Below are 20,513 nucleotides of genomic sequence, written 5' to 3' on the forward strand. Positions count from 1 at the left end.
CAGGTACCTTCTTTCCCCCAGCCCAGGGGTCTGGCTTCCCCAGGAGGACCCAGCTCACCCCCACCCCACAGGAGGCACAGGCAGGTCTCTGCAGGGCACACAAGCCAGGACCTGTCTGATGGGAGCATCACACACCAGACACCAGGGAATTCTGGGCAGACTGGGCCAGGACCCATCTTGGAAGAGCCAGAGGAGCCAGAGAAGCCACAAGCCCTCAGGAAGCCCCTTATTCTGGGAGGCACATTTCTGCTGAGATGAGTCCATCCCCATGAAGAGCTGCTGGACCTTGTCTGACCCAGCCTTACGGAAGATGGGGCGGGTCTCTTCCCAAGCAGAGGGAGCCTCAGGAAGTCCAGACTGAGGCCCTGCTCAAGCCACCAGCCCCCAAGCTGGAAAGGCCAGGTCCTCCCACACCTGCTGTTCCCACAGACTTCCTTCATGCTCATCCTGAGGCTCTGGGATGTCTACCTCCTGGAAGGTGAGTGCATGGTGACAACTATGGTATACATGGCCTTCATAGCACACAGAATTAAGTCCCTGGGTCACCAATGGTGCCCAGAAGGAGCATGCAGGACAGACCCTGGATCCTATACCCAGGACAGATCCCTGGCTTCTGGTGTGTGATGACCTGAGGGCAGCATCCACACTGTCCTCATGGCTCTCTGCTCCAGCCCGGAGGTAGGGCCAGACCAGGCCTGGTGGGCTGGGCAGGGAGTAGACCCAGGTACCAAACCCACACCTGACACAACCCAGATGAAAGGCAAGAGTGTGTTGAGCACTTGCCTGCCCAGGCCTTCCTCCAGCTGTGGTTTTCTGTGAACATCTGGACCCCTGGGGCAGCCACAGTAGGATCCAGTGCTACCCAGTGGAAGGTGCCTGGGGTGGGAACAAGGTGCAGAAACTGACTCTCCCACAGACCCCCTCCCAGCCTGATAGTCACCCTGTCCCTAGAACACCCCCTGAAGCTGTTCCTGTTTGGCCTGCAGGAGTTCCTTCAGGACACACTGTCCTAGGCCTGGGCCCTGGAGGAGGACGTGGTGATGAGGCACCCTGAGGCCTCCATGGGGGAACTCAGAAGCATGCACTGTGACCTGCACGCCCAGGTGGGCTTCAGCACCAAGTTTCCTTCTGCATCTCCTTGTGGGGCATTAAATAGTGGGAAGTGCCCAGACCTCATCAGCCCTGTTCCCTGGGCCTTCCTCCAGCCCCTCCTCTCTCTCCTCCTCTAAGAAGCTTCTGAAAACAGGCTGTCTGGGCCTAGGGCAAAAGCTGACCTTGGGTTTACTGGACATGCCTCAGAGACAATGAGATGTAAGCAAGACTCTTCCAAGCCCCTCCCCTGTACCCTCCTGCTCTCACTCCTGAAAGCCCCAGAAGGACACTGGAGGGGTCAGATCCATCTGTGCAAGCCCACAACCATACCTGTGAGTACCAGCAGCCCTGGAGAGCAGCAGGGGCCCTTCACTCCTGAGCACCCCTCCAAGGGCCTAAAATCAGTGTCAGAGACCCTAAGAGGATTTGGGGAGAGGGCATAGCTGAAACCCCGGCCCAGAGCCAGATTGATTGCTCAGCTGAGTGTGGGAACAGTCCAGCCCTGGCATGGAGATCCCCCAGAGGAGTGGAAGGTGTCTCACCCACTGTGGAGATAAGCCCCCATATTGGGTGGCAAAGGGGCTAGGTAACAGTTAAGGCCCCATCCATCTGAGCTCTGAATCAAGGCTAAAGCCCAGGCTAAGCAGCCCTGGGGCAAGAGTGTGAGGCAGGAAGCCTGAGTCAGCCTGAACCCTGGGGGCTGTCCCTGGAGTGACTTGAGGTTCCCTGACAGCTTCCCCACTCTAGGATGCACACACACCTTGCTCTGGGAGCAGCAGCCTGCAGGAGTGTCCTCAGCATTAGACCAGGGGGACCACACGGGGACCCTGAGGACTGCAGGGATCCAGGTCTGTGGAGTCCAGCCTGGCAAAAGCAAGATGTTCTCAGTGGAGAAGCTGACCAAATCTGCTTTCCTTTCAGCCAAACCTGAGCAAACACCCCCAGCACCCAGGCCTCTGCAGACATCCCCCAGCATTGAGAACCCTCCCCAAGGGGATGGGCTGGTTCTCCCTGACCCACAGCCCAGCTCCAGCAGCCCATGGGTGTAGCCCTCCTGAAACAGGAGCCTCATCCTCCCTCACCCTCACCTGGCTATGCTGTACCCAAGGCCAAAGCCCAGAGGCATAAGGGAGCTTCTACAGAGCCCAGGACAGCAGGCTGCTCTCTGGGGGCCCTGGGGACTCAGAGTGTGGCCAGCCCATCCCCAGCTCAGGATAGACCACAGGGTGCTTGGTGATTCCTGCACTGGAACTCCCTCTCTAAGCTCTCCATGAACCTGGACCTCAGAGGCCTGTGGTTTTCACAGTAGAGCTTGGATCAGAGATGCTAGGCCCCTGTCACTTGTGTATCTGCCCTGATACGGAACACCTCTAAGACCATAGAACTGGCCTAGCCCTCAATACTAGACACTGCCCAACCCCCTGATAGCCCAGAGGTAGAGCCAGAGACAACTCTCCTGCATGTGGTGCCTACATCTGATCACCCTTGGCAGACGGTGACCATCATGGCCCAGAAGGAGCCAGGGCAGCACTTGGCAAGCTGCCCCAAAGCCCCAGAGAGCTCCTTAGACATGGAAAGTCAATACTGATGGGGAAGCTGGACACTTGAAGGCCACTGGAGGGAAGGGTGGGCATGGCATCCCCACAGCCCAGGCCAGCCAGCAGCATGCCCTGCATCCATGGTCCCAACCTGTAGGGCAGAACCTCCCTCTCAACGCACAATTCCCAGACCCAGAGGGCCCTAGCCGAGACTCAACCTGAGCCCTGAAAGGGAAGGGGCACCAAGGGTGCCTTGGGGCCCCCAGCAGCAGCCAAGATACACAAGAGATGGAGCCCCCTGTGGCCCTGGCCAGAACTAGTATTTGGCTTAAGGTGGAGCAAAACCCCCTTGGAGCAGTGCGTACATACCCGGGGCCTATGTGTGCCTGGCAAGGCCAAGCTGATGATGTTACCAAGCTCAAACTACCACTGGCCACCTTGGTGAGGGTGGAGAAGAAACACGTGGACCAGCCACCAACCTCATCCATTCAAGGAAGCAGAAATGGCCAGGATCCTGCAGGATAAGTGGCCACCATCAGACCACCAATGGGGCAGAGTTCTGAGGCCCAAGCAGATGGCACTGGGGCCCTGCTTCCAGGGTCCACAATCTGCTCCAGGACACAAGACTGAAGAAAACTAAGCAAATGAGAGTCCAGGAGGCTGGATCCCTCATCTGCCATTCTTGGCACTTGCATTTTGTGGTCAGAAAAAGTCAGGAAACGGCGCTACTCACTGCAGGAGGCTCCAAGGTGGGACCAGAACTTCCAGCATAGATTCAACAATGCCTAAGAAAGCCTCTTTTTGGGGAAAAGGACCCCTTCCTTGGCCTCAAAGCCCCCACTTATTTTGATTAAAGCCCAATAAAGTCTTTGTTGTTATGTGCTGCCTGTTTTTGAGTTGCCCAGAGCTCTCTGCAGGAAGCCCTGGACATACTGGGGTGGATGGGAAATGAGGGTGGCACAGCACAGACCCTGACCAGCCTCTCACAGCCTCCCCCAGCCTCCCCATCCCAAAGGCCGCAGCAGGGCCAAGGACCAGAAAGGCCAAGGTTCCCACACAACTGTGAGGCCACACTGCACTGCAGCCTCCCACTCTCAGGCAGACGCCAGGGTTAAGACCATCCAGTAATTTCCTGTAATTCAAACTGCACCTAATAGGGACCCCCAGAGGGCTGGGAAGGGAGCAAAAGTTGGAGTTCCAGTGACATTGCTCATTCATGACAGTCTGTACAAAGCATCCCTGAGAGGATCTGCTGTCACCTGTGTCTACTGTCTCTGGGTGGCTTGTCTCCAGCAGCACTCCCTTCCTTTCTTCCCTCCTTCCCTCCCCACATCCCTCCCTCCCTCTCTTCCTTCTTCCCTTGCTTCCCTCATCCTTTCCATCTCATTTCCTCTCAGCATCTGGCAATCCCAGGTCCTGAGCCTGTGCCAAGGCGGGACACAAAGGACACCACTGACAACAGGCCAGGTGACTAGAGGGGTCAGGGAAGGCTTGTGGAGTCAGAGTGGATGGGGAGGGGCTCATCTGTGCAGCCCAGGACTGCTGCCCCGGGAGCAGTCTAGAACAGTGCAGAAGTGTGTGTCCCTGTGTGTGCACATGTGCATGTGTATGTGTATGTGAGTGCGTGCCTGTGCACACCTGTTTACTTATTTCTGCTCTAAGTCCATGTCCATGACCCCAGAAGATCCCAGATATGTCCCTCACTGACGTCTGCTGAGATCAAGCATGGACCCTGCTGGTAGTTATTGCACTGTGTAATCCCATCCTCAGGACCTCAGAGCAATAGAAACCAATGGACCCCTTTAGGCTTTTCTTTCCAATGGGACATAAAGAAGTTATATGGACAGAAGTTATATCCTGTTTTCTTTCCATTGATTCTTTTACCACCTTTCTCCTCTTACTGATTTTGAATGAAGGGGGTTTTTCATGAGGGTAAGGTAACTGGCAAGAAATGAAGTAACAACCAGATGCAGTGGCTCATGCCTGTAATCCCAAGATTGTAGAGGCCGAGGAGGGTGGGTTGCCTGAGTCCAGAAGTTCAAGACCAGCGTAGGCAACATGATGAAAGCCCATTTCTACCAAAACAAAAAAATTAGCCAGGTGTGGTGGCACACGCCTGTAGTTCCAGCTACTGGTGGGGCTGAGGTGGGAGAGTGGCGTAAGCCTGGAAGTCAGAGAGTGGAGATTGCAGTGAGCTGAGATCACGCCATTGCACTGCAGCCTGGGCAGCAGAGCAAGACCCTGTCTCAAAAAAAGAAAAAAAGAAAAGGAAAGAAATGAGATACCGAGAAACCAGCAAAGCTTCGCCTGGCTGTCTGGAGACAGCCCTTGTGTGGTCCCCAGCACACTTCACAGGTTCTAGGCTGGCCACCCTGTGGCCTCTGTACTGTGTATCTAGACCCAGGCTCTGTGGGAAGGGTACCTGGTCTGACAAACATCCCTCCATTTTTCTGGCTGCAGCTTGGGAATAGGCCCAGACAGCATGTCCAGGAGATACCAGACAACCTCACTATATCCTGTGAGACAGGCCCAGTAGGCCTTGAAGGAAGGGGTGAGCATGAAGCTGAGCACCCAGAGCCTGAGACCAACTGTCCCTCCCTGTGGCCTGGAGGAGGGGCCTGGCCTGTCGGTGTAGATGTGGGGAGAGAAGGGTCTGCAGACCCAGGAAGGGCCATTGGTAGGGGACTTTGAGCACCACTGCTTAGGGGACATGAATGACAGGGTGAGAGGCATCTCCCATTTCTGCCCTGAGCACAGCACCCCTTTGACTCCTGAGGGCCACGAGGAGTCCACTCCCCAGAGCTTTTTGTAGATCCTGCATATCAGTCCATCAGAGGTGAGATTTGCAAATACTTCCTCCGGCCTGGGGCTTGTCTTTTCATTCTCCCCACAGGGTCTTTCAGAGTGCACACATCATTTTGATGAAGTCCAATTGATCATTTTTTTTTCCTTTTATGCATCATGCTTTTGGTGCTTATCTAACAAATATTTCTCTAATCCAAAGTCACACTAATATCTACCTTTTTCCTTATGCAAATTTTAAAGTTTTAGACCTTACATTTTGGTTTATGATACATTTTGAATACTGGTGCCATGTATGGATTGAAGTTTTTAATATGCATATCTAACTGTTCTAATAGTATTTGTTGCTAAGATTGTCTTTTCTCCACAGAATTTGCTGTACAATTTTTGAAAAACAATTGAACATATATGTGATGGTCTATTCTGGACTCTGTATTCTGTTCTATTGATCCATTTGTCTAGCATCTTACCAATACCATACCATCTGAATTTCTGAACCTTTACAATAAGTCTTGAAGTTAGGTACTGTTACCCATCTTACTTAATTCTTCTTTTTTAGAGGGTTTTTTTTTCTAATCTAGGTCCACTGCATTGCCACACACAGAAACACGTGCCTTTGAGCATACATACATAAGCAACACAAATATAAATGTATGCACAGAACGACAAAGTGAAATTTATCCCAGGAATGCAAGGCTGCTGCAACATTAAAAATGGGCCAGTATAACCCACCATATTAACAGACGAAAAGACAACAGCACATCATTATTTCAGTATATTTGGAAAAAGCATTAGACAAAATCCAACAACCTTATAAAAACTTCCAGTGTATTTCTATTCCTAAAAACTAGGAATAGAAGTGGATTTTCTTAAACTGATAAAAGGCACCTACAAAAACCCTACAGTTGATGTTTACTGGATGTTATTCTTAATGATGAAAGACTGGATGCTTTCACCCCAGAGGAAGGACTAGGTGAGGATGTCAGCTCTCACTACTTGTATTCAGCATCCTATGGAGAGTCCAGCAGTGCAAAGGGCTCCTTCCTTTAGTAGACTCAGATTTCCATCTGGAGTCATTATTCTCCTGCTAGATGGATGTCCTTTACCATTTCTCAATCTGTACATCTCCTGGTGAGGATTTCTTTCATCTTTTGTCTGTCTGAAAATCTCTTTATTCTGCTTTTTTATTGGAAAATATTTTGACTGTGTAAAGAATTCTAGTTGGCATTTTTTTCTTTAAAAAAAATACTTCCATACAACTTGCAATTTTCCAACAAGAAATCTGCTTTGTATCTTTGATTCTCCGTACATATATGTCTCTTTCTTCTGTAGCTGCTTGTAGGAGGACTCAGCTTCTCGTAGATAGACATGTATGATAAAGATGCAGTAACTACATCAAGTGTGGTATTGTCCATGGATGGATAAATAGACTGATGGAATAGAGCAGAGGGCCCAGAGACAGACCCACAAGATTCCAACTGTGATTGATCACCAAGGAGGAGCATGATGGTGAAGGACTGTGCTTGTTATAATGTGCTGGGGCCTTTGGATAGCCACTGGCTAAGTGGGCCAAATGGTCTTTTGGCTTAGGCTGAACCGGGATAATAATAATGCTATCTATTCATAGCATTGTTAAAATTACCTGATTTTATATTTGCAAAGTAATTAGAGCAGTATTGAGGTAAAGGAAATCTTCAGTGAACATTTCCTCTAGTCATAGTTGTTTCCACCACTTGACTTCCTGCCCTATTCAGAGTCTTATGTTTGCCAGGACTCAAGCACCTCCTTATGGGGCAGACTCCACAAGCTATGATATGGTTTGGATCTGTGTTCCCCACCCAAATCTCATGTCCATTTGTAATTTCCAGTATTGGAGGTCGGACCCGGTGGGAGGTGATTGAATCATGGAGGCAGATTTTCCCGTCAGTGCTGCTCTCATGATAGCAAGTGACTGCTCACCAGATCTGATTGTTTCAAAGTGTATAGCACCTCTCCCATTGCTCTCTTCCTGCTGCTCCTGCCATGTGAAGACGTGCCTGCTTCCCCTTCACCTTCTGCCATGATTGTAAGTTTCCTGAGGCCTCCCCAGCCATGCTTCCTGCACAGCCTGTCAAACTGTGAGCCAATTAATCCTCTTTTCTTTATAAATTACCCAGTCTCAGATATTTCTTTATAGCAGTGTGAGAATGGACCAATACAGGGCATCATGGTCAGTCCTGGGGAACAGCTTCCTGGAGTGGGAGGAGCTCAGTCCTGGTAACCTGCTGTTCCCTTGCCTGAGACCCCTTGTTTCCTCCACCTTCCATATCATTCAACAAAGCCCTTGGGAGAACAACCTTTAAGGACTCCCTGTGCCTCTTCCTTCGAAGGTAGCCAGCCAAGAAGTAGATGGCTGGTTGAGCCATACTGACTACCATGGACAGCAGCAACAGGAGGTCAAAGGCAAAGGTCAGGTATTCTTCTCCTGGCAGGTACACAAGGACAATTAAGGGCAAGCCCCAAACGAGGAAGCTGATGGCCACAAAGCGGACAATGTGGTAGATCCGGATGGGTGAACAGTTCTTCAGGCAGTACAGGCTCCTGATGGTCAAAGTCAGGCTGGAAATGCACATCACAAGACAAATAAGCATGTGAAATATTATAAAGCCTGCCTGAAATTGGTCACATGCCAGGCCCTTCTCCCAGTACTCACAAACCTGGCTAACCACATGCAAAGAAAGGGCCAGGGCCCAGCTCAGGACGCTCATCACAGCAGAGGTGTGCTTTGGGCGGTGGCAGCACCAGGTGGGACAGAGGACACACAGAAAGCTCTCAATATTCATGGCCACCAGGAGACAGAGACCCACTGTGTCAGAGAAATAGGACACAGGCTCCAGAAACACGGCCATCTGCAATGTCACCTGGTGATACAGCACGAGGATTTTCTCCAGCAGGATCACAGTTACACAGGAGAGGTGGACCATATCAGCAGCGGCCAGGTTAAAGACATGGGTCATGTAGGGGCTGCTCCTGACCTGGAAGCAGAAGAGCCAGCAGACCACACCATTGCCCACCAGCCCACAGAAGGCCACCAGCACTGTCAGGATGAAAACCACCAGTTTGCCCACCAACCACTCGCCTCCCGTATGACTCATGTTCACGTGTCCTGGGGTCTCTGTCCTGTTGTCCCAATCCAGCTTCCCAGAGAACATTGAGAGAAGCTGGGCCACGGTGGGCTGCCTTGGCTGCCTGGGCACACCCTGCAAAGACAAATGTTGGTAACTTACCAGGCCTAGGAAGGAGAGTCAGGGTTGCCTTCTGACCTGCTGGGCTCCCCAAGAGGGTCCTGCTGGGCCTCCCAAGATTGGTGGGAATCTCACAGAGCAAAGTCAAGGAGAGGAATGAGTCTCCTGCAGGAGATCCATCCATCCCATATCCTCCACTGCAGGGTACCCTCTCCTGCTTGCCCCCATCCCTCTCTCCACCTCGTTCAGGTATTCTTGATGCTGTGCCCAACACCAGGTGTGTATCCATGCACCTAGGTGCCCATAAGGGAAAGAGGTGCATTTCTTTACCTTTGTTCTCCAACTCTCTCACTGACACAGACAGTTTTCATGGCGTGGTTTTGGTGGAGGCACCAGGCAATTCCTCTACCCTAATGTTCTGAGATATTCTGAGTCCCACATGGGGCAGTTGCTTTTCAGTGCTCTAGGGAAGTCTACCCAACCTCTCTCCTGCTCACCTCCCCTCAACTCCTCACTTTCAGCACAAGGGCCTCCTGGTAGGACCTTTATGCTGTTCTGCTGCCTGGAAGGGCCTCTGCACATCTGTAAGCTTTGTATCCTCTTTCCAACCTTTGCCCCAGGATCAACTTCCAGAGAAGCTTCTGCTGATCATGCTGTTAACATTGCATTCATCACATGCTGAGTGTCTATGCAACTTACTTACTTCTGCAGGAATCCCTCTGTGGGAATGGAAGATTTATTGGGTTTTTTATTCTCCTCACAATGTTGTTCACTAACTTCTCCGGCTCCTGGAACAGGGTTTGACATAGAGGAGTCACTTGGGTAGGGCACCTATGGAGAGCTTTATGCAGCTCAGTACACTTGGGGAAGTGCTGGTGACCTCTTCATGGAAGCAAACTTTGCTTCTGAATCATAGAAGCTTCTGGAACAAAGCTTGTTCCACAAACTGATTTTTAAAAAAAGGCTTCTTGGGGTCCCGAGAGAGACTCACACCTGAACTCTGGGCTACGTCCACAATGTGGACTCTGAGCCAGATCTGCGGTCCTCGCTGGCCTCAGATAAGGGAGTCTAGGCAACAAGCACAGGGAGGGGAGGGACTGGGGCTGGACCCTTCCATTTCAAGAGAGCTGCCGACTGAAGGGGGCTCCATCATCCCAGCAAGGAGCAGGCACTCTCCTCCACATTGCCAATCACAGGTCCTTCTTTGTAGAATCATGCGGGGAGGGTGACCAACTTATCCTGCTTTGCCTAGGACTTTCCCAGTTTAAGCTCTGAACATCTCTTGTCCTGAAAATCCTCATAGCCCTAGGAAAACCAAGGTGGTTTGTCACCCAACTTGAAAGTTAAACAGGAGAAGGTCAGTACCCCTTCTGGAATCCCACAGCTTGGTCAAACCCAGTGATCTGAGGAGTTCATGCTGAGACTGTGAGAGCTGACCTCTTGGCGGCAAATCCCAGCTCTTTTTCATAGTAGCTGACTCTTTTTTGCCTCAGCATCCCCATCTAAGTAAAGGCTGTTGCTATGGGATGAATTGTATTCTTCTAAATTCATATGTTGAACTATCCCAGTACCTCAGAATGTGACTGAATTTGGAGACAGGGACATTAAAGGGGTAATTCTGTTTAGATGGGTCATTAGGGTAGGCCCTAATCCAATAGGAGTAGTGTCTTCATAAGTAAAGGAGATTAGGACACAGACACCCACAGAGGGATGACCATGAGAAGACACAGGGAGAAGGCAGCCATCTACAAGCTAAGGAGAGAGGCTTTGGAAAGAAATGATCCTGGCGATCTTTGGATCTCAGACTTTCAGCCTCCTAAAACGGAGAGAATGAACTTCTGTTGTTTAAGCCACTCAGCCTGTGATCTCTGTCATGGGAACCTGAACTGATGATCACATTTATGATGAAAAGTTTACAGACGGAATTATGGAAAGTCTCAGAACAGTGAGATCTACCTGGTCCTACAACCCTGAGCTGCTGAAGCTTCGCTTCTGAATCACAGAAGCTTCTAGAACAGAGCTTGTTCCACAAACTGATAAATGCCTGCGATATGCCTGGAAATATTCCACAGGTGACCTTGTGGCCTGCAGTCACATATTGGCGCATCAGTAGGGTTTAGGAGAATGCTAGGGACCAAGTGAGCCCAGTGTTTGAATCTTCCCTCCCTGCTGGGGTGACCTGCAGTTCTGTGCCTGGGCCAGGGTGTCAGAACTCGTGATGGTGACAGAAGCGAATCTGCAAACAGACCTCTGTGGCCCACTCCAGGCCACCAAGGCACCAAGCAGGAGTAGTTGGGCTCTGGTCCCCAACAAGGAAAGGAGATTTATAGATAAAAGAGTTTCGGGGGAGAGGTGACTTACCATTCAACAAAGAGAAAACACCCACTTTGGAGGCAGCATGTGGCTTCAGGGACAGAGCCAGGCTTCCCATCCCTGGGCTCACTGAGACCTAGCTCATGTCCAGAGACCACTACTGAGGCCAGTGACTAAGCAGCACATTCTTCCTCATCACACAGGAGGAGGACACAGCCCTCCTGGGGTGGGGAGGCTTCAGTGCCTGGTGCAGCCCCAGCACTGGGCATAGAGAGATCCTAGCACCTGGAAATGCCATTTCCAAGTCAGGTCATGAGCCAAGCTCCCCAAGGAGCATATACAACAAACAAGTTGGATCCTGGGATTTAGGGAGCCAGCTCTGATGGAAGTGCTCAGGTTGGTGCAAGTAACATTTGCATTGGGATTGAAGTACTTGCTCTGGTTCTGAGTTGAGAGCCCACCCTCCCCACTTAATCTTTATTTGAGGTGAAATTTACATAACACAAATTAAGTAATTTAAAGTGCACAGTTCTGCCTCACTTAGCACCTTCACAATGTTGTGCAACCACCACCTCTATCTAGTTCCAAAATATTTACATACCCCCACAAGAAAGCCTTTTACCTGTTAGCAGTTACTCCCCTTGTCTTCCTCCTCCCAGCTTTTGGCAACCTCATCTACCTTCCATTTCTGCACATTCACCTATTCTGAACATGTCCTATTAGTGGAATCAGACCCTCTGTGATCTTTTTGTCTGTTTCTTTCACTCAGCCTCTTGTTTTCATGGCTTATTCATGGGGTAGCATGCATCAGAACTTCATTCCTTGTGTTAGATACGAACTAAATATGTATATAGAAGCTGTAAAATCAGAAGATCCAAAAGGATTCTCCTAGAAGTCATAGACCACGCCTCAGTAATACAGTGGCTCAAATCCTGCCTTTAACAGCATAACACACCCTCTGCCCATTTACACAGCTAGGGCATTTTTGAACCAGGGGCCAGAGCGCAGTTGTGGCTCACCTGCTGGGACTACACTGGAACCCTGAACCCTGCTTTCTCCAGGAACCTGGTTTCTGTCCTGTCCCCATTTTCCTGAGAAATGCACCTTCCCCAGTGAAAAAATCATGAGGTTTCAAATTCCAGGAAAATGTGTTTCTGAGTTAAAATGGTTTGAAAATGAAAGAAGGAAGAGAGATCTTTTCTCATACCTGGGAAGTCTTGGATAGAATTGGTACCACGGAAGCCAGTGTCCCGAGAGATGAAGGTTCTGCCCACAGGTCAGGAAGCTCTCTAACACGATGTCTGATTTGAACTGGGTCCTGACAAGAGGTTGTCAATTTCTCTGTGTCTGTTGGGTCTTCCTGTACTGGGGCAAATTGCAAATCAGGGCCCAGGCCTTTATCTGAAACATTGTACCTCAGCATCTCCTGATATCCCCCATCCCATTGACACTTTTAATTACTCCAATCTGAACAATAGCTTCCCTCAAAAAAGAAGGATCTTTAAAAAAGCTGTCGCCTGCCTTCCTGTGTGAATCTGCTAAAATGACATCCAGCCCAGCCCAGCCCATCTGAGACAGGCAGGAGAGGGAACTCTGGTGGGCATTTTGTCAATAAGCTTGAGCGTGCCAGGAACTCGAATGTGCTCCTTTCATTTTGCTGTAAATTGAATTGCATTTTTTTTGCAAAAGATATGGAAGTTCTTGTAAATCTGTCTCAGAAACTTACACTGGATTCACCAAGCCTAGGGAGATTTTGGCTGTGCTTTGTTGGAGTCAACATTTTTCGCCCTGGTTCACCCCACCACTGACTTGCTTTTTTTTTTTTTTTTAAGATGGAGTTTCACTCTTGTTGCCCAGGCTGCAGTGCAATGGCGCAATCTCGGCTCGCAGCAACCTCAGCCTCCTGGGTTCAAGCGATTCTCCTGCCTCAGCCCCCTGAGTAGCTGGGATTACAGGCACGCACCACGACACCTGGCTAATTTTGTATTTTTAATAGAGACAGGGTTTCTCCATGTTGGTCAGGCTGGTCTCGAACTCCCAACCTCAGGTGATCCACCCACTTTGGCCTCCCAAAGTGCTGGAATTACAGGGGTGAGCCAGCGTACCCGGCCTTGACTTGCTTTTATGAGGCAAGAAAAGACATGCCTCCTTGTTCCACTAATTTCAATCAATCAATAAGTCAATTAATTCATTTTCATTACATCTCTGTGAATCAACTGAGAGATAAATTGAGAAGTCAAAACAATGCCCAACAACACAGCATCTTTATTCCTCCCTCCCCTAATGACCTGGGAAGCAGTTTGTGACCCCAAAGCACTTACTTATATGTTATTCTCTCCAGGAATTGAATTTACTCCTCAAAATAATACGCACAGGCACCCATGGTCAATACCTGTCTCCTGAAGCTTATCACTTAATGGAGAGAACCCAGGAGTATGATTCCTCCATGCAGACAGTCAGATTCCAAGGAGAAAGGAGGAAAAGGCCGTCAAATGCCACATTCAGCCCCTTCTTCTGGATGCCCTACTCAGCAAAGTCATTTGTGGCTGATGCTGGTCAGAGAAACCCTTCCAAATGGGAACATGGGTGTAGGAAATATGTGCTTCTCACACTCCCAAAGGATCACAAATGGGGCCCTGTGTCTCTTAACTTCCTTATGTATAAAAGTATTTACTCACTAGAATATGATTTTACAACATTTCCGTCATTCCTATGCAATGTGTTGGGAAGTGATCCTTTCTGATCTATATTTTGGAAGAGTTTGTATAGATTTGTATTATTTTTTTCTTTAAATGTTTGGTAGAATTCACCAGTGCAGACATCTGGGCCTGGGCCTTTTTTGTGGGAAGATATGCAATGACAATTTTAATGTCTTTATTTCTTGTAGGCTTATACAGATTTTCTATTTCCTCTTGAGTCAATTTTGGTAATTAGTTTTTCTAGAAATTTATCCATTTCATCGAAGGTGTCTAATATGTTAGCATAAAGTTGTTCATAGGATTTCTTTATCTTTTAAATTTCTATAAAGTTGGTAGTGATGTGCCCAATTTCATTTCTGATTTTAGGAATTTGAGGCCATTTGTTTTTCTTGGCAAGCCTAGCTAAAGGTTTGTCAATTGTGTTATTTTCCATGATTCAACTTTTGGTTTCATTACTTTTCTCTATAGTGTTTTATTTTCTATTCCATGTACTCTTGCTCTCGTTTTTATTATTTGCTTTCTTCTGCTTGCTTTGGGGTTAGTTTTCTCTTCTTTTCCTTGCTTCTTACCATAGAAAGTTGAATTATTGATTAGAGGTATTTTTCTTTTCCAATGTAGGCATTTACAGCTGCAGATTTTCCTCTAAGCACTGCTTTATCTCCATCTCATAAATGTTGACATGTTATGGTTTCATTTCATTTCATGCATAATTATTTTTAATTTCCCCTGTGTTTTTTTTCTTTGACCTGTTATTTGTGGATTCCTGAAGTTTCCAACTGTTGGTGATTACTAATTCAATTCCACTGTGGTTGGAATACATATATTGTATTAGTTCAATTTTTTTTAAATTTATAGATAATTTGTGCCCTCCCATCTAGTCTATCCTGGAGAATGTTCCACGTGTTTCAAAAGCGTGTATAATGCATTTGTTGTTGTCAAGTAGGTCAAGTTGGTTGATAATGTTTCAGCCTCTGTATCCTTGCTGATTTTCTATCTAGTTGTTCTATCAATGATTGATAATGGAGTGCTGAAATTTTCAACTATTATTAATGATTTGTTTATCCCTTCAATTCTGTCATTTTCATGTTTTATGTATTTGGGGGATGTGTTGCTAATTGTGTATATGTTTATAATCCTTATATCCTCCTGATAAATTGAAATTTTATCATTATAGAATATGCCTCTTTATTTCTAGTAACGCTATTTTTCTCAAGGTCTACTTTGTCCAATATTAGTAGAGCTGTCTCAGCTCTTTTATCATAGTTTTCTACATGGTATACTTTTTTCCACCCTCTTTTTTTAACCTATTCATTTTTAAAATCTAAGATGCCTTTTGTAGACTGCATATACCAGACATTGGACATACTAGGTGAACATATTAGACGAACAATTTTAAACAAGTTCAAAGAACTAAGGGAAACCACGTCAAAAGAACTAAAGGAATGCATGAGAATGATATGTCACCAAATACAGAACATCAATAATGAGATGGAATGTTAAAAAAGAAATAAAATTCAGTAATTGATAAATAAAATCATAGAAATAAAAACTTCACTAGATGGCCTCAATAACAGATTTGAGAAGGCAGAAGAAAGAATCAGTAAATTTAAAGATAGGTGGTGAAATTATCCAGTATGAGGAACATGAATTAAAAAGAAGAAAAATGAACAGAGTTTCAGACACCTGTGGGACACAATCCAGTGTACCAAAACACATATAAGGGAATTTTCAGGAGAGGATAGAATAAAAGGAACAGAAGGAATACTTAAAGAAATACTAGCCGAAAACCTCCAAATTCAATGTAAAAATGTTAATCTACACTTTCGCAAAGCTCAGCAAACCGAAAGTAAAATAAATTCAAAGCCTTCGGACTTCTCCGGGGCCAGAAGCCGCCCGACCAGGGGCCCGGAGCCACGGGCTCAGCCAACGACCATGGGCTCCGTGTCCAACCAGCAGTTTGCAGGTGGCTGCGCTTAGGCGGCAGAAGAGGCACCTGAGGAGGCGCCAGAGGATGCGGCCCGGGCGGCGGATGAGCTTCAGCTGCTGCATGGTGCAGGCATCTGTAAGTGGTTCAACGTGCGCATGGGGTTCGGCTTCCTGTCCATGACCGCCCGCGCCAGAGTCGCGCTCGACCCCCCAGTGGACGTCTTTGTGCACCAGAGTAAGCTGCACATGGAGGCGTTCCGGAGCTTGAAGGAGGGTGAGGCAGTGGAGTTCACCTTTAAGAAGTCAGCCAAGGGTCTGGAATCCATCCGTGTCACCGGACCTGGTGGCGTATTCTGTATTGGGAGTGAGAGACGGCCAAAAGGGAAGAACATGCAGAAGTGCAGATCAAAAGGAGACAGATGCTACAACTGTGGAGGTCTAGACCATCATGCCAAGGAATGCAAACTGCCACCCCAGCCCAAGAAGTGCCACTTCTGCCAGAGCATCAGCCATATGGTAGCCTCATGTCCGCTGAAGGCCCAGCAGGGCCCTAGTGCACAGGGAAAGCCAACCTACTTTGGGGAGGAAGAAGAAGAAATCCACAGCCGTGCCCTGCTCCCGGAGGCGCAGAATTGAGCCACAATGGGTGGGGGCTATTCTTTTGCTATCAGGAAGTTTCGAGGAGCAGGCAGAGTGGAGAAAGTGGGAAGAGGGTGCGTTGGGGCTAGTTGGCACTGCCATGTATCTCAGGCTTGGGTTCACACCATCACCCTTTCTTCCCTCTAGGTGGGGGGAAAGGGTGAGTCAAAGGAACTCCAACCATGCTCTGTCCAAATGCAAGTGAGGGTTCTGGGGGCAACTAGGAGGGGGGAATCACCCTATAACCTGCATGCTTTGAGTCTCCATCCCCAGAATTTCCAGCTTTTGAAAGTGGCTTGGATAGGGAAGTTGTTTTCCTTTTAAAGAAGGATATTTAATAATTCCCATGCCACAGTGAAATGACTAAGTATAAGACCAGATTCATGGAGCCAAGCCACTACGTTCTGTGGAAGGGAATCTCTCAGGAGTAAGCAGTGTTTTTTTTCACAACTTGTATCCTCATACCCACTTTTGGGATAGGGTGCTGGCAACTGTCCCAAGCAATGGGTAATGATGATGGCAAAAAGGGTGCTTGGGGGAACAGCTACAGACCTGCTGCTCTATGCTCACCCTCGCCCCATTCTGGGCCAATGTGATTTTATTTATTTGCTCCCTTGATACTGCACCTTGGGTCCCACTTTCTCCAGGATGCCAACTGCACTAGCTGTGTGCGAATGACGTATCTTATGCATTTTAACTTTTTTCCTCAATATAAATATTCTGGTTTTGTATTTTGTATATTTTAATCTAAGGCCCTCATTTCCTGCACTGTGTTCTCAGGTACGTGAGCAATCTCAGGGATAAGCCGGCAGCAGTTCCAGGTCTGTGCAGCAGGAATACTTTTTCTTGTTTTTGCCACTGTGGAGAGCAACTATTTGGAGTGCACAGCCTATTGAACTACCTCATTTTTGCCAATAAGAGCTGGCTTTTCTGCCATAGTGTCCTCTTGAAACCCCCTCTGCCTTGAAAATGTTTTATGGGAGACTAGGTTTTAACTGGGTTGCCCCATGACTTGATTGCCTTCTACTGGAAGATTGGGAATTAGTCTAAACAGGAAATGGTGGTACAGAGAGGCTAGGAGAGGCTGGGTCAGGTGAAAAGCCCAGAGAGCAAGCCAAGATTAGGTGAGGGTTGTCTAATCCTAGATCACAGGACATGCTTTACATCTCCAGATCCATTCTTCATCAGATTACGTTAGGCCTACCATGTACCACAGGGTGTGTGTGTGTTTGTAAAACTAGAGTTGCTAAGGATAATTTAAAGACCAATACCCCTGTACTTAATCCTGTGCTGTCGAGAGATGGATATATGAAGTAAGGTAAGATCCTTAACCTTTCAAAATTCTCGGGTTCCAGGGATACACATAAGCGAGGGCTTTGTGGTGCCTGGGGCCTGTGTCCTGCCCTGCTGCAGTAGTGATTAATAGTGTCATGGTAGATAAAGGAGAAAAAGGGGGTTTCGTTTACATGCTGTGAGATCACCGCAAACCTACCTCACTGTGTTGAAACGAGACAAATGCAATAGAACACATTGGGTAGTGTGTGTCTGATCCTGGGTTCTTGTCTCCCCTAAATGCTGCCCCCCTACCCCGGTGATTGTATTTGTCTGGGCTTTGTAGGACTTCACTAAGTTGATTGCTAGGTGGCCTAGTTTGTGTAAATATAATGTATTGGTCTTTCTCCGTGTTATTTGGGGGTTTTGTTTACAAACTTATTTTTGTATTGAGAGAAAAATAGCCAAAGCATCTTTGACAGAAGGTTCTGCACCAGGCAAAAAGATCTGAAACATTAGTTTGGGGGGCCCTCTTCTTAAAGTGGGGATCTTGAACCATCCTTTCTTTTGTATTCCCCTTCCCCTATTACCTATTAGACCAGATCTTCTGTCCTAAAAACTTGTCTTCTACCCTGCCCTCTTTTCTGTTCACCCCCAAAAGAAAACTTACACACCCACACACATACACATTTAATGCTTGGAGTGTCTCCACAACTCTTAAACCATGTATGCAAAAATCCTGAAGCTAGGAAAACACTCCATCCCTTGTTCCCAACCTCCTAAGTCAAGACCATTACCATTTCTTTCTTTCTTCTTTTTTTTTTTGAGATGGAGTCTTGCTCTGTCGCCCAGGCTGGAGTGCAGTGGCATGATTAGCTCACTGCAGCCTCTGCCTCTTGGGTTCGGGTGGTTCTCCTGCCTCAGCCTCCTGAGTAGCTGGGATTACAGGGGCCTGCCACGCCCAGCTAATTTTTGTGTTTTTAGTGGAGACGGGGTTTCACCGTGTTGTCCAGGCTGCTCTGGAACTCCTGACCTCAGGTGATCTGCCCGCCTTGGCCTCCCAGGGTGCTGGGATTGCAGGCGAGAGCCACCACACTGGGCCGACCATTTCTTGATGTATTCATGCCAAACACTTAAGACACTGCTGTAGCCCAGGCACGGAGGCTCACACCTGTGATCCCGGCACTTTGGGAGGCTGAGGTGGGCGGATCACAGGGTCAGGAGTTCAAAACCATCCTGGCCAGCACAGTGAAACCCCATCTCTGCTGAAATACAGAAAGATTGGCCGGGTGTGGTGGTGCATACCTGTGGTCTCAGCTATTCGGGAGGCTGGGGCGGGGGAATCGCTTGGGCCCGGGAGGCGGAGATTGCGGTGAGCTGAGACCGCACCACTGCACTCCAGCCTGGCTACAGAGCGGGACTCCGTCTGTAAAAAAAAAAAAAAAAAAAAAAGACACTGCTGTATTTTGGATGGATCAAATGTACTTAATTTTGATTTCTAATCCTAAAGTAGAGAGATGCAATTGGGGGCCTTCCATGTAGAAAGTGGGGTCAGGAGGCCAAGAAAGGGAATATGAATGTATATCCAAGTCACTCAGGAACTTTTATGCAGGTGCTGGAAACTTATGTCAAAGTGGCCACAAGATTGTTTAATAGGAGACGAACCAATGTAACTCCATGTTTACTGCTAGAAACCAAAGCTTTGTGTAAAATCTTGAATTTACGGGGAGGTAGGGTAGGAATGCCTGTACCTGTCTATTTTTTTCCTGATCCCTTTCCCTCATTCCTGAACAGCAGGAGACTGAGCCCCTTTGGGCTTTGGTGACCCCATCACTGGGGTGCATTTATTTGATGGTTGATTTTGCTGTACTGGGTACTTCCTTTCCCATTTTCTAATCCTTTTTTAACACATGCTGACTCTTCCCTTCCCTTCTCCTTTCCCTGGGAAAATACAATGAATAAATAAAGACTTATTGGTACTCAAAGTGTCAAAAAATAAAAATAAAAAATAAATTCAAAGAGATCCACACACAGAAACATTATAATCAAACTGCCAAAAAACAAAGAAAGAATCTTGAGGACAAAAAGAGGGAAGCGACTTATCATGTACAAGAGATTCCCAGTAAGAATAAGAACTAATTTATCATGAAAAATTACAGAGTCAGGAGGCAATGAGATGACATATTCAAAGTAGCAAAAGTAAAATACTGTCAAGGAACAATTCTAAAGCCAGCAAAACTATTCTTCATAAATGAACTAGAAATTAAACATTCTCAGATTTTGAAAACCGAGAGAAGTTGTAATTACCAGACCTATCTTATGGGAAATTATAAAAGCAGTCTTGCAGGTTGACATGAAAGGACACTAGATAGTAACTTGAATCCCCATGAAGAAATGAAGAACTCCAGTAAAGGTAACTACATGGGTAAATATAAAAGACAGTATAAATGCAATTTGTTTGCAATTTCCTCTCTCATATTATTCAAAAGACAAATACATTCCATGCTCATGGATACGAAGAATCAATATTGTGTAAATGGCCATCCTGCCCAAAGTAATTTATAGATTCAATGCTATCCCCATCAAGCTACCATTGACTTTCTTCACAGAAGTAGAAAAAACTACCTTAAATTTCATATGGAAATAAAAAAAGAGCTTGTATAACCAAGACAATCCTAAATAAAAAGAACAAAGTGGGAGGCATCACCCTACCTGACCTCAAACTATACTACAAGTCTACATTAACTGAAACAGCACAGTACTGGTACCAAAACAGATATATAGATCAATGGAACAAAACAGAGGCCTCAGAAATAACACTGCACATCTACAACCATCTGATCTTTGACAAACCTGACAAAAACAAGCAATGGGGAAATGATTCCCTATTTAATAAATGGTGCTGGGAAAACTGGCTAGCCATATGCAGAAAACGGAAACTGGACCCCTTCCTTACACCTTATACAAAAACTAACTCAAGATGGATTAAAGATTTAAATGTAAGACCT

General features: G+C 47.2%; 1 long non-coding RNA gene and 1 pseudogene across 1 annotated transcript; both read left to right on the plus strand.

Annotated features, from left to right (window-relative positions):
• The first annotated feature begins 272 nt into the window (after positions 1 to 272).
• Positions 273 to 3,508, plus strand: LOC116460158 (uncharacterized). Its single transcript, XR_009211344.1, has 2 exons — positions 273 to 478; positions 987 to 3,508. It is a non-coding gene; the product is annotated as an uncharacterized LOC116460158 (long non-coding RNA).
• Positions 3,509 to 15,600: 12,092 nt separating this feature from the next.
• Positions 15,601 to 16,230, plus strand: LOC116460241 (protein lin-28 homolog A-like; annotated as a pseudogene).
• Positions 16,231 to 20,513: the final 4,283 nt, after the last annotated feature.

The sequence above is a fragment of the Hylobates moloch genome, unplaced genomic scaffold, assembly GCF_009828535.3.
Source record: "Hylobates moloch isolate HMO894 unplaced genomic scaffold, HMol_V3 SCAFFOLD_20, whole genome shotgun sequence".
Lineage (NCBI taxonomy): Eukaryota > Metazoa > Chordata > Mammalia > Primates > Hylobatidae > Hylobates > Hylobates moloch.